The sequence below is a fragment of the Sorex araneus genome, chromosome 1 (assembly GCF_027595985.1).
Source record: "Sorex araneus isolate mSorAra2 chromosome 1, mSorAra2.pri, whole genome shotgun sequence".
Classification (NCBI taxonomy): domain Eukaryota; kingdom Metazoa; phylum Chordata; class Mammalia; order Eulipotyphla; family Soricidae; genus Sorex; species Sorex araneus.
The window spans coordinates 335,376,563-335,390,064 of NC_073302.1; the positions used below are offsets into that span (position 1 = coordinate 335,376,563).

General features: G+C 40.7%; 1 pseudogene; it reads right to left on the reverse strand.

Annotated features, from left to right (window-relative positions):
* Positions 1-927: 927 nt before the first annotated feature.
* Positions 928-12,174, reverse strand: LOC129402311 (dynactin subunit 6-like; annotated as a pseudogene).
* Between the last annotated feature and the right edge of the window lie 1,328 nt (positions 12,175-13,502).

A 13,502-nucleotide genomic window follows, 5' to 3' on the forward strand; every position in this document is an offset into this window, starting at 1 on the left:
TGAGAAAATCGATGATCAACGGGATGACAGTGATACAGTGACACAGTGATTGTTGGATATGCAGTTATAAACTATTGGTTTGACAGTTTATCCTTATTCCAGTACCTGTTTTGATTACTATAGCTTTATGGTACAATTTCAATCCAGAAAACAATAGCTTCTAAATTCTTATTTATCCAGATGACTTTGGTTTGGGGCTGTTTTGTGGTTCCCATACAAATTTGATCTAATTCCTTGAAGAACACCATCATAATTTCAATGGGGATTTCTCTGAACCTATATAAAAATTTAGGTAAGATGGTCATTTTGACAGTGTTGATTATTCGAATCTATGAACCTAGAATTTTTTTTTTGGGTCCTCTTCTCTTACTTTATTTTTTCTGTTATCAACATTTTTGTTGAGTTTAGTATATGATAGATTATAAATACATAACAATTGTTCTTTTATATTGTGGATAATATAGTCTTTTTTTGGGGGGGGGTTCACACCTGGCAACGCACAGGGGTTACTCCTGGCTCATGCACTCAGAAATTACTCCTGGCGGTGCTCAGGGGACCATATGCAACACTGGGAATCGAACCTGGGTCAGTTGCGTGCAAGGCAAACACCCAACCTGCTGTGCTATGGATCAAGCCCCCTAATACAGTCTTTTATGTAACTAAAATTTATGATCAGCATTTTATATACAAAAGAATAATCAAATATATAAGTCATCAGGAAAGTGTAAAGATATAGGAAAGTAATGCATTTTCTATAAATTATAGAGGACAGTTATAGCAAGAATACATTACTTTCTTAATTCAATTTTACAAAAATTATTATTTATTTAAAATAACTCAACATTATTTTGTGAACTATTAAGAGTACATATACATTGTAGCCCTTTTAGTTGTCATTGACAAATATTATCTTTTTATATATTGTTCTTAGTTCTTAACTAGACTTGAACTTCCTTTCATAATTTTCTTTTGATGATGGTAGTTGGGCCAGATTTTCATTAAGAAATACAACTGGGGCTGTGGATGCTCACTCTGCACCAAGTGAAGACAATATGCACCTTAGATCACTGTATTCTTACTATTCTTAAAGATAACTTTATTTTATTTATTTATTTATTTATTTATTGAATCACCATGTGGAAAGTTACATAGTTCTCAGGGTTTTGTCAGTTATACAATACTCAAACACCCTTCCCTTCACCAGTGCCCATATTCCAACCACCCCAGTATGCCTCCCACCTCCCGCCCCCACCCATCCCCCCAGTCCCCCCCTTGTAAGTTTCATTTTGATTACTCTTTATCTTGATTACATTCCATGTTTCAACTCATAACTCACTATTGTTGCTGGAGTTCCCCCCCCCCCAAAAATAAAGGCAGTCCTACTGCCAAGGAAGCATTTGATAGTTTTCCATTGCTGAGAATGTAGAGATATTAAGTCCCGCTGTTTGTTACATAACTTTTCTTCATTCATTTTTCTTGTTCCCCCTCCTTCCCGTGCCACCAAGTTTATGCCTGCTTAGTAATCTTCATAATATGATTGTCGCCACGCTGCCTGACAAAGGGAGAAGAAACCTAGAAAGATGGTTATTTCCCCCCGTCATCAGCCGGCGTGGGGCTATAGCTTAGTTGATAGTCTAGCAGCATGTCTGCAAGCAGTTTCTGGAACCAATAGTAGTATGCTGGTATCGGCCCCAGCTCCACCAGCGTCCTGCTGTTCCATGTACATAATTTCTTTTTTTTCCCCTCATATCCCATTCCCACTCCACCAGGTTCGTGTATGCTTAAAGGACATCATAATATGGCTTGCGCCACGCCACATTTCTTCCCAAGAAAGAAATATTTCTTCCCCTCAGCTGGCGTGGGGTTGTAGCTTAGTTCAGTCTAGAGAGATGGCTGCCACTATGATTGCCTTCAATATTTCAACAAAATACTTACTATTCTTGTTAGGGTTATCCCCACAAAGTCCAACCCGCTACAAAGGAACCATTTCATATTGCTGATGATTAGATGACATTAGGTCGCGCGGCCTCGGCAGCGGCCGCGCAGTTTTGGATTTCTGTATAAAGTCCAGGGAAAATTCTGCCAGAAATTCTATCACAACAATCTTTTACCCTTTTATGGTACTCATAAGATGGGAAAACCTAGAGAAATACCGGGCCCCGGCTGGGGCAGCCAGGCGGAAACGCTCAGTTCACGTTCTGGAGGAATTTCAGTGGGCAGCTGGTGTCCAAAGTAGCTCTTTTGGGTTCCTCAGTCATGCTGGAGCGGTGGCAGCGGCAAGTGGGGAGTCCAAGTGGTTCCACTGTCCTTAAGTGTCGGCGGTGGGCGGAGACCAGTACTTCTCCACCCCGCGATGTCCCACAAGCCGCGCAGCGCATTTGGGTCTGTGTCTCCATTTTGTGCTCAAAGAAAAGGGGTGGAGGCTGTGCTGTGCCCAGGAGGGAGAGGTTGAGAGAGAGAGAGAGAGATTTAAAAAAATGAGAAATACCGGGCCCCCGCTGGGGCAACCTGGCGGAAAAGCTCAGTTCACGTTCTGGAGGAATTTCAGTGGGCAGCTGGTGTCCAAAGTAGCTCTTTTGGGCTCCTCGGTCATGCTGGAGCGGCGGCAGTGGCGAGTGGGCTTAAAGATAACTTTAAATATGTCCAGTTTGCAACAGGTCCCAATGATGCAGCCACATGTCAGTATTATATTTTTGTTTATGTAAGGACTGGAACTATAGCACAGTGGATAGGGCATTGCCTTGCATGTGGCCGACCTGGGTTCGATTCCTCTGTCCCTCTCAGAGAGCCCGGCAAGCTACTGAGAGTATCCTGCCTGCATGGCAGAGCTTGGCAAGCTATATGTGGCATAATCGATATGCTAAAAACAGTAACAACAAGTCTCACAATGGAGACGTTACTTGTGCCCACTCGAGCAAATTGATGAACAACGGGATGACAGTGCTACAGTGCTAAGCTTTTGATTCAATAACATCATTATCTCTCATTTTTGTTGCTTTGGAATAACATTTAACTTCAAATACATTATTGTTGCCAATGATCATAGGTTTGAACTCTGGGTTGTCTATGTGATATTATTAGGGTAGATATTTGTGTTAAGTGCTTGTTCTTCACTTAGATTTCCTTCACCAATCATTACTCACCCAGCGTCTGCAATAATCCGTGCTTTCAGGTAGATCATGGTTCTAGGTCCTTGAACTCCTCAGATTTCACTTTCTACATTCACAACTGTTCCAGGAGCAACCTTCACACTCTCTTGACCTTCTCTGACATGGCTTGGCTCTGATTTGTTTTCTTTCTTTTTTTCCCAACTTATTTTTTCTTATTTTATAAAGTAATTCACAATATTTGATTACATTTAATATTTGAACACTAATCCCACCAGCATTACACCTTCCCACCACCATAATTCAGATGTTTCCATACTGAACCCCAATGTCTGCCCCAAAGAAGAACTGAAATAATTTATTTTGTATTGTTTATTATGCAAAACTGCTGAAAATGCTCTAAAAAGTTTCCTTAGAGGAAAGAGTGTGAAGATTTTTGTATTTCACCCAGGGGCCATTAAGCCCTTTTATAAGATATCACCAGAATATTATTATTAAAGGTTGAGCCTTGTGTGCTTATATATATATACATATATATATATATACTGTCACTGTACATTTACTGACAGTATATATATGTATGTGTATATATACGTATATACACATACATATATACTCTCACCGTCCTGTAGCACTGTCCTCCCATTGCTCATTGATTTGCTCGAGCGGGCACCAGTAATGTCTCCATTGTGAGACTTGTTACTGTTTTTGGCATATCAAATACTCCATGGGTAGCTTTCCAGGCTCTGCCGTGCAGGCAGGATACTCTTGGTAGCTTTCCGGGCTCTTGGAGAGGGGTGGAAGAATTGAACCTGGTTGGTCACATGCAAGGCAAACACCCTACCCACTGTGCTATTGTTCCAGCCTGTGACAGCTTTGTCACCCCAAAGAGAAGGAAACTAAAAACAGAACTCAGAATAGTAAAAGAACTACATCACAAATCCAGTGGATTTCAGCAACTGTTCAAATATGGAAAACAGAGTGAGGAGTAAAAGTTGATAACATTAAAATTAAAAAAAAAAAGAATTTTAATGTAATGGTCTTCAAAACCAACAAAAGCTTTCTTCTAGGTCCTTTGACTTACTAGCTCTGAGGTGGTTTCTTCCTCTTTCTCTTCACAGTCAAACTTCCCCTAAACTTTTCTTCATTCAGTGAATGTTTACTCTCCTGTTTATTTTGGAGAATGCTATCTGCCCCCACACAACACTTATACTACTATATAAAAATTACCCAAAATTCTGAGGCCAGGGAGCCAGCTCGAGAATAAAGAGCATGGCTAGAACTTCAGGACCTAAGTCTAATCCTTAGTACAGCACAGCACCTCACGGTGTGGCCTTGGTGACCCCTAAGCACTTCAGAGTCTAAGCAGCTCAAAACAGCATCTTCAGGAGTACCCCTGTCCAGTTCTGCTGGGTGTGGAGAAAATGAAGTCACTTTAAAATTTTTAAAAAGAAAAGAAAATCACTGATAATAACCTCTAGATTGTCAGGCCCTCTGGAAATCTCCATCTTCTTTATAGTCTGACCAGATTGTCAGCCACTCCCTCCTCTTTGAAATATTGCAACTATAAAGTAAATATAGAATACAGACTGGAACCAGACAAACCTGCATTCAAAAATAAACTTATCCAGTTTTTATCCAGTGATCTTGAGCAAATTACAGGCTCTTCCTGTTTTTATCTTCTTGTTGTTTTTCTGTTCTATACACTAGAAAAGGTAACTATGATTATTTCGTAGAATAAGGAGTATTAAATGAGCAAAAAGACACACACCAGAACTTTAGAACAGTGCCTAGTAAACAGGTGCAGCAACAATCTCTTTGCTTCCAAGTCACACCACATTCCTCAACAGCTCTCTGGTCCCTGCTTTGGGGAGAGTACAGATGGAGTACAATAAATTTTTTTCTCTTTTTTTATACCATCCCACTCTTCCCCCCCCCCCATAGAGTCAGGTATCAAAGCCAAGGTCTCACATGCAAGGTTAAAGTACTCTAGTACTCCACATGTAACACATAAAAGGCCCCAAAAGTATTTCATATGAAGTAAGGGGGTTACTGTTTTGTTGTTGTTTTTTTTTTAGGTCACACCTTTTCTTTTTTAGGTCACACACAGTGCCAGGTAACTGTGCCATGATGGAGTTTGAACCTGAACTTCCATGCAAAGTATGCATTCTGTCCATTGAGCTGTCTCTCCAGACTGGTAAGTTTTAAAAAATTATTTGTTGGGAGTTTGAGGTGCTCTCAAGAAGTACTCAGGAGGCCCTCGGTCCAAATAAATTCAGAGCTGCTGAGAGTAAAACGGACCCTCTGCGCCTAAAGACTTTTATTCCAGAGACCTAACGCATTCGGGCATCCAGCACAGCTTCTTAAAGCAATGCACTGGGACTGTGAACTGGGCTACAACTCCATACTGCCTGGGGGTGGATCTTTCCTCCCCACCCTGTCTTCCTGCATGGAAAATGGTGGCGGCAGCAGCATCCACATGGCAGGAGCCATCTTCTAAGACTCCTAACCCAGAGGTATACGATATTTACACTTGGGGCTCCTAGGGAATCATGGGAAGTGGGTGTAACCGGCATGCCCTTGGCCCAGATAAATTCGGAGCTGCTGAGAGTGAAATGGACCCTCTGCGCCTAAAGACTTTGATTCCAGAGACTTCTTACAGCAATGCACTGGGACTGTGAGCTGGGCTATGCAATTTCTGGCAGAATTTTCCCTGGACTTTATACAGAAATCCAAAACGACTTAACATCTCTTAATTGTCAGCAATGTGAAACGGTTCCCTTTTAACAGGTCTGACTTGGGGGGGGGGAACTCCAAATAATAACAGTGAGTTTTTGTTGAAATATTGAAGGTTTTAAAGTAGCAGTCACTTCTCTGGACTGTGAACTAAGCAACAGCCTCACGCTGGCCGAGAAGAGGAAATATCCCTCTTTCTCAGTTGTTTCCCATTTTCAGGGAGAAACGAGGTGTGGCGTCCACCATACTATGAGGCGCGGGAAGGAGGATGAGGGGGGAAAAAAAGGGAAAAGGAAAAAGGAAAAAAAAATAGAGTTATGTACTTGGAGCAGTGGGGCTACGTATCTCTTTATTCTCAGCAATGGAAAACTAATGATCAAATGCTTCCTTGGTAGTAGGGCTGTCTTTCTTGGGGGGAAACTCCAACAACAATAGTGAGTTTTGTGTTGAAATATGGAACGTAATCAAGGTAAAGAGAAAATGAAGTGAAATTCATCAGTTATAGAGTTGGGGGCGGGGGCGGGGGGTATACTAGGGTTTTTGGTGGTAGAATATGGGCACTGGTGAAGGGTTGGGTGTTTGAATATTGTATAACTGAGACATAAACCTGAGAACTTTGTAACTTTCCACATGGTGATTCAGTAAAAATTTAAAAAAAAAAGAAGTACTCAGGATGCCTGGAGCGCCCCCCTCCTGGGGATTTGGCTGACCTGGCTACTAATTTTAATGCAAGGGCCAAAGGCTGTATGGACTCTGGTACTGGGGACTACCCATGTCACCCTGACAGTGCCAAGACCTCCAGGACTACACCCAGCACTGCTATCACTCTAGCCTTAGATTTCTATTATTATTTTGTAGTTGCCATCAATAAGAAATTTACTTGTTTTGAAAAAAATCAATGGACTGGCAATAATACAGTAGGTAGGGCATTTGCCTTGCATGTGGCTGACCCAGGTTTGATCCCCAACAACACATATGGTTACTTCAGCACAGAGCCAGAGGTTAGAGTAAGAATCGCTGTATGATCCCTGAACAAACAAAAACAAAACAAAATAAAAATGCCAGCATTGTCTGGAAAAGTTTAACAGATTTGTTTATAATTGTTAGAAGGTGAGACTGCTGAAACATGTCTGGAAACACTTTGATTTCCACTAATGCTTTATGACTCTGCATTTGTGTTAAAAATTTACACACAAATTTACAGTGGGGTGTTTGTTTTGCACGTGACCGACCCAGGTTCAGTACCTGGCATCCCATATGGTTCCCCAAGCACCCTCTAGACCCGGAGTAATTCCTGAGTACAGAGTCAGGAGTAACCCCTAGCATTGCCGGGACTGGAAAAAAAATTACACACAATTGAAAATGGAAAAACTGGGGCTGGAACGATAGCACAGCGGGTAGGATGTTTGCCTTGCACATGGCTGACCTGGATTCGATTCCCAGCATCCCATATGGTCTCCTGAGCATTGCCAGGAGTAATTCCTGGGTGCAGAGCCAGGAGTAACCCCTGAGAATCGCGGGGTGTGACCAAAAAAAGCCAAAAAAAAGGAAAAACTGTCAGTATGTGATTTCTGCCCCATATTTTTCACTTGCAATCATATATTTAGGCACCTTTGACCTCATAGTGGGGAGTGGGATTTATTGTTCATAACTACCAGTAACAGGAAGAAGAAAAAAAATTTCTGGGAAAGAAAAGTTTCCCATCATAGTGGAAATCACATTCACATGTGCAGTGTGCTAACTGGATGTCTTTTGCATAATTGTTACAGGTTTGGCATGGAGAGCACACAGGTGGATATCTTCAAAAAGGCCAGCCAGATAGGCCTCACTTCCTTCCTGCAAAACACCAATAACTGTACTTCAGAAGCACAAATTTTGAAGCCTGTTTTGAAGTCCTGAGTAATTTCTAACACTAGACACTGAAAGTTTGTGAATCAGAAGTTCAGTGGACTAAACATTAACAGTTTCACGCAGTGCCTCAGGCTGGCCTGTAATGGTGAAGCTTCTTCACCCCTCTGGTAGAGGGTGTGCTCTTGCTTTCTCAGGAGCTTGCTTCTTTGGTGCTTTACTGCCTTTTGACTTGCTTTGTATTCCCATTCTCTACTGCCTGGGTAGGCCGCGCGGCGTGGGTGTGGCTTTGAAGACAGTTCACCTTGGTGGTTTCTAAAGCTCGATGGCGCTTAAAATCTGGAGGAAATCTCCATTTGTGTTTCAATGACCGTAAAAGTTTGAGATTGTTCTATGGCTTTTAATGAGCATGCTTACATTTTTGAGTACGAATGATTTAATTTTGTTTCACTTTAAATCATACATTTAAATGCTTATTAGTACTTTGTATAAAAGGGGCCAGAGCAGATATGGCATTTGCCTTGCACACGGTAGACCCGGATTAGATTTCCAGCATTCTATATGGTCCTCTGAGTACCACCAAGAGTAATTCCTCAGTGCAGAGCCAGCCATCACCCCTAAGAATTGCAGGTATGACCTAATATATATATATATGTATATATACATATATATGTATGTATGTATAAATTATATATCACTGTCACTGTCATCCCAGTGTTCATGGATTTGCTGGAACAGGTGCCAGTAATGACTCCATTCATCCCTGTTGTGTGTTAGTGTAGCCAGATGGCATATTGGGTGCTTTTTCAGGGTCAGGGGAATGAGGACCATCGTTGTTACTGTTTTGGGCATATTGGGGTATGCCATGTCTAGCTTGCCAAGCTCTGTCGTGCAGGCGGGATATTCTCGGTAGCTTGTTGGGTTCTCCGAGAGGGATGGAGGCTTTTTCTATAATATATATTATATATATCTGTAAAAAAATATTCCCCTCTAAGATTGGTTGCCTCCTACTTTAAACCCCATCAAATGTGGTGCGGTATTCTTGGAGTATGGGTGGTGTGAGGTATGAGTTGAGGTATGAGTTGCATTTGCAGCAGCATGGTCCAGAAATACATTCACTTCTGGGTGAAACTCAGACCATTTTTTTCTTTGCTAATTGGCTGATAAATCCAGGTAAATGTAATTATGATGCACATAAGGGCAGTTCTCAGGTCTTATTCCTGGTTCTGTGGTCAGAAATCACTCCTGGTGTGGTTTGAGGATCAGATGAGTACTAGTGATTGACCCCTGATTGACTGTGTGCAAGTTAAAAACTTTATCTGCTGTATTATCTCTTTGAACTCTGATTTTATTAATGATTTTGAAAAATTTAATCACCGTGAAATACAAATTTACAGTTATTCACGATTGAGTCAGGCATACAATATTCCTTCAACAGGGGCCATTTTCCTCCATGATTTTCCCCAGTTTCCTTAGCTCCTGCCAATTTGTCTCTCTGGCAGAGACTGTTTTCTTTTTCTTTTTGCTACCCCCATCCCTGCCTCACCCTTTTTAGGAACTGGGATTTTTTTTTTCTTTTTGGGTCACACCTGGCGATGCACAGGGCTTATTCCTGGCTCTGCACTCAGGAATTACTCTTGGTGGTACTCGGGGGACCATATGGGGTGCTGGGAATCGAACCTGGGTTGGCAAAGCAAATGTCTTACCCATTGTGCTATTGCTCCAGCCCCTAGGAACTGGGTTTTACAATACTGTTACTGTGGGGTAGCATACATATCACTTTACCTCCTCTCGTCACTTAGTCCTGGTCCAGAGTGACCACTTCTCTATATCATTGTCACAGTGGTCTCTTCAATGACTTTCCTACCAACACTGGTTGTAGTTCTTTTTGATTATTGCCAGTATTTCTGGGTGTGAAGTGATACCTCATTGCTTTTATAATTTGAATTTTCCTGATGATTAGTGACAGAGAATTTTTATTTTGGCCTGTTGCATTTCTTCTTTGAGGAAGTTTTGTTCTTATCGTCTCCCCATTTTTGATGGGGTTGGATTTTTTCCTCGTAAAGTTCTACCAGTGCCTTATATATCTTGGATATTTTCCCTTTATCAGCTGAGTGGTGGGCAAATAATTTCTCACAGTGTGTGGGCTCTCTTTGTATTCTGGTCTTCATTTCCTTTGAGATGTACAAGCTTCTTAACTTAGTGTAGTCCCATTTGTTCATCTTGCTTCCACTGGCCTGGTCAGTGGCATTTCAACTTAAAGATGACTGTAGTTTCAATTCCATGAAAAGTTATGTTTATATTTTACGCTACATACTTTATAGATTCATATATGAAATGAAGGTGTTTAATCCATTTTTATTTGACTTCTGTGCAAGGCATTAGAGAGAGATCTGAGTTGATATTATTGAAGAGGTCAACCAGTTTTCCCATTACCACTTTTGAAGAGAATTTCCCTGTTCTACTTTGTACTGTTTGCTCCTTTATCAAAAATTAAATGATAAGAAACCTGAGGGTCTGTCTCTGGATTTTTAAAATTCTATTTAAAGGTATGAAGATCTGTCCTTATTCCAGTACCATGCTGTTTTATTTTATTTTTTTAATGTAGAAGTACTTCTATTTATTCACCCACTGATTAAGCTGATTGAATTGGGCATGAACTCCACATTACTCTTTTTATTCAGAATGTTAATTTAATTTTATTTCATTATTGTTATTTTTTAATCTCTGCGAGATACAGTTGCAAAGCTTTCCTTCCTGTTTGAGTTTCAATAATACAACAACCTATCACCCAACCCTCCACCAGTGTGCATTTTCCACCACCAAGGTCCCCAGTATCCTCCCCATCCCACCACTCCCCCTGCCTCTATGGCAGACAGTCTCCCCCATACTCTATTTTGTATTGCTTGTTATGCATAGCATAAGATGTCGTGTGGCTGTAAGGGCAGCTGCATGCTCCTGGAATTCTAAAATTTTAGATAATTAGGGTCTGGAGGAATCTCTGCAGAAAGCTGCTCTCTGCGGAGATTCTCTTGTGTGTCTCTGAATCATGGCTGTTAAGGAGCTTATGTAGCAGCTGGAGGCAGTTTGTGGCCATTATATCCAGGGTTCCGTGGGGACGGGCGTGGGGGAGGATGAGAAGGACAGGCCCATCCCTTATCCCTTGAAGCCTGGAGTTTGCTGTCACTGAACCCGTGTACCTGCACTTCTCATTGGGTTCTGGAAGTTTGCAGCTGCCAGGGCTTTAGGGGGCAGGTGGAGGAGCGATGCCTGCCCCTGTCTGAGGAATTGCGGTGAAGTCGTTCTGCCTTAAAGTCCAAGGCATCTCTGAAGCAAGCTGCTTGGTTTGGAGATTCTTTTGTGTGTCTCTGGATCTTATATTGCCCTTGTTTCCATATTTTCCAGAGAAACAAACTATTGATATGCCCTGCAGGGCACGCCCACTCGTCCACAGTGTGCTGCACTACTGGCCCTAACTTCAGCTTTCTATCTCTTTCAAGATTTATGGGTCTTTGAAATAAGGCCAATAAATGAGCTTGTATAGCTGAGCCAGAAGTGGTTTGTGAATTTGGCTCCCACATATCTTTTGACTGTTCAATTTCTTGGTAAACTTGGCCCCAAGATGTTGGGGGTCTGGCCAAAGGAACAGTGGCAATTTTGGAGTATCAGGAAATCTGAAGGCACCATCAGGCTGCTGATGCACTTGGCCCACAGGTACAGGTTGACTTACTACTGAAACCATACCCCTATCATGCTGTTTTAATTACTACTGCTTTATAGTACAGTTTGAAGTTGGGGAAAGTGATGCCTCCCATATATAAATAAATATAAATATGTGTATATGTATGTATATATGTATATATATTTTTTTAATTTGTCACCTTTAGATACAGTTACAAAGGTTTCATGTTTGAGTTTCAGTCATACAATGGTCGAACACCCATCCCTCCACCAGTGTACATTTTCCACCACCAACGTCTCCTGTATGACTTCCTCCATCCCACCCCTTCCTCTGCCTCCAAGGCAGATAATTTCCCTCTTACTTTCTCTCTACTTTAGGACATTATGGTTTTCAATACAATACTGAGAAGCCATCATGTTTGGTCCTTTATCTACTTTTAGCACACATCTCCCATCCCGAGTGATCCCTCCAACCATCATTGACTTAGTGATCCCTTCTCTATCTCATCTGCTATATTATTTTTTCTGATTATTACTTTGGCTATTGGAGGATGTGGATTATCATTCCATGTGAATTTCAGAAGTGTTTGATCTATGTCACAGATATCCTCATAGAAACTTCACTAAATCTGTATGTACTTTGGGGGAGTATTGGTATTTTGATGGCCCAATACATGAGCAGGGGATATGTTTCCATTGTGTCCTCTTTTATTTCTTTAAAAAATGTTTTGTAGAATTTTTTCTATAGGTCTTTTACCTCTTTAGTTAAGCCAATTCCTAAGTATTTGAGTTTCTGAGGCATAATTGTGAATATGAGTATTTTTTAAAATTTTTTGGTCACACCCGGTGATGCACAGAGGTTACTCCTGGCTCTGCACTCAGGAATTACCCTGATGGTGCTTGAGATATGGGATACTGGGGATTGAACCCAGGTCGGCTGTGTGCAAGGCAACGCCCTACCCGCTGTACTATTGCTCCAGCCCCTATGATTGTTTTTTAAGTATCTCTCTCTTCTCTTTCATTATTTGCATATAGAAAAGCCATGGGCTTTTTCATGTTAATTCTGTAGACTTTCAGTTTACTGTATAAAATCTATTATTTATAGGAGATTTTTGGGTAGAATATTTAGGGTTTTTCTAAATAGAGTGTCGTGTCATCCACAAATAGTGAGAGCTTTACTTCATTCTTTACTATCTGGATATCCTTTATTTTTCTTGCCTAATTGCTATGGAAAATATTTACAGTACTATATTAAATAGAATTTGTAACAGTAGGCAACCTTGTCTTGGGCCTAATATGGTCAAGGCTTTTAGTTTTTCACCATTGAGCATAGCTTTGGCTATGGGATTGTAACTTTCTGTTGAAGAAAGTTACTTCAATTATAATTTTATTTATAGTTTTATCAGGAATGGATATGGGACCTTCTTGTGTGCTTTCTCTGCATCTATTGACATTATCATATGCTCTTTTTTGAGTATTTATATGATGCTTGACTTGTGTATATTAAACTATCCTTATATCTGTGGGATGAATCCCCTTTGTTCATCCTGTATGATAACCTTTTTGCTTTGTTCTTTTTGGAGTCAGTTTGTTAGTGCTTTGTTGAGGATCTGTGCATCTAAGTTTATCCGAGATACCTGTCTGTAAATCTTTTTTGTATTGTCTGCTTTTGGTATCAGAGTAATATGTGCTTCATAGAAACTGTTTGGGAGTGTTTTTGTTTATGCAATTGCCTGAGAAGGATTAACAGTAAGAACTCACTCCCTCATGAGCCTATCTGGGTCTGGGCTTTTGTTTCTGGGAAGAATTTTGATCACTATTTAGATTTTCTCAATAGTGAGGCCTGTTCAGGCATTCCATGTCACCTTTGTTCAGCCATTGGAGATTATGGGGGGTGGTCCAAGAATTTATCCATTTCTTCTAGGTTCTCTCTTTTTATTGCATAAAGATTTTTATAACAATCTCCAATGATCCTTTGAATTTCTGTTGTACCTGTTGTGATTTCTCCTATTTTGTTTCTGATTTGACTGATTAGATTTTCTCTCTGTAAATTTTTTTTTTTCATTTTGGAAGTCATTTATTGTAAAGAGGATTTTTTTGTCTGATGACAAACAGCCATATTCTGAGTGA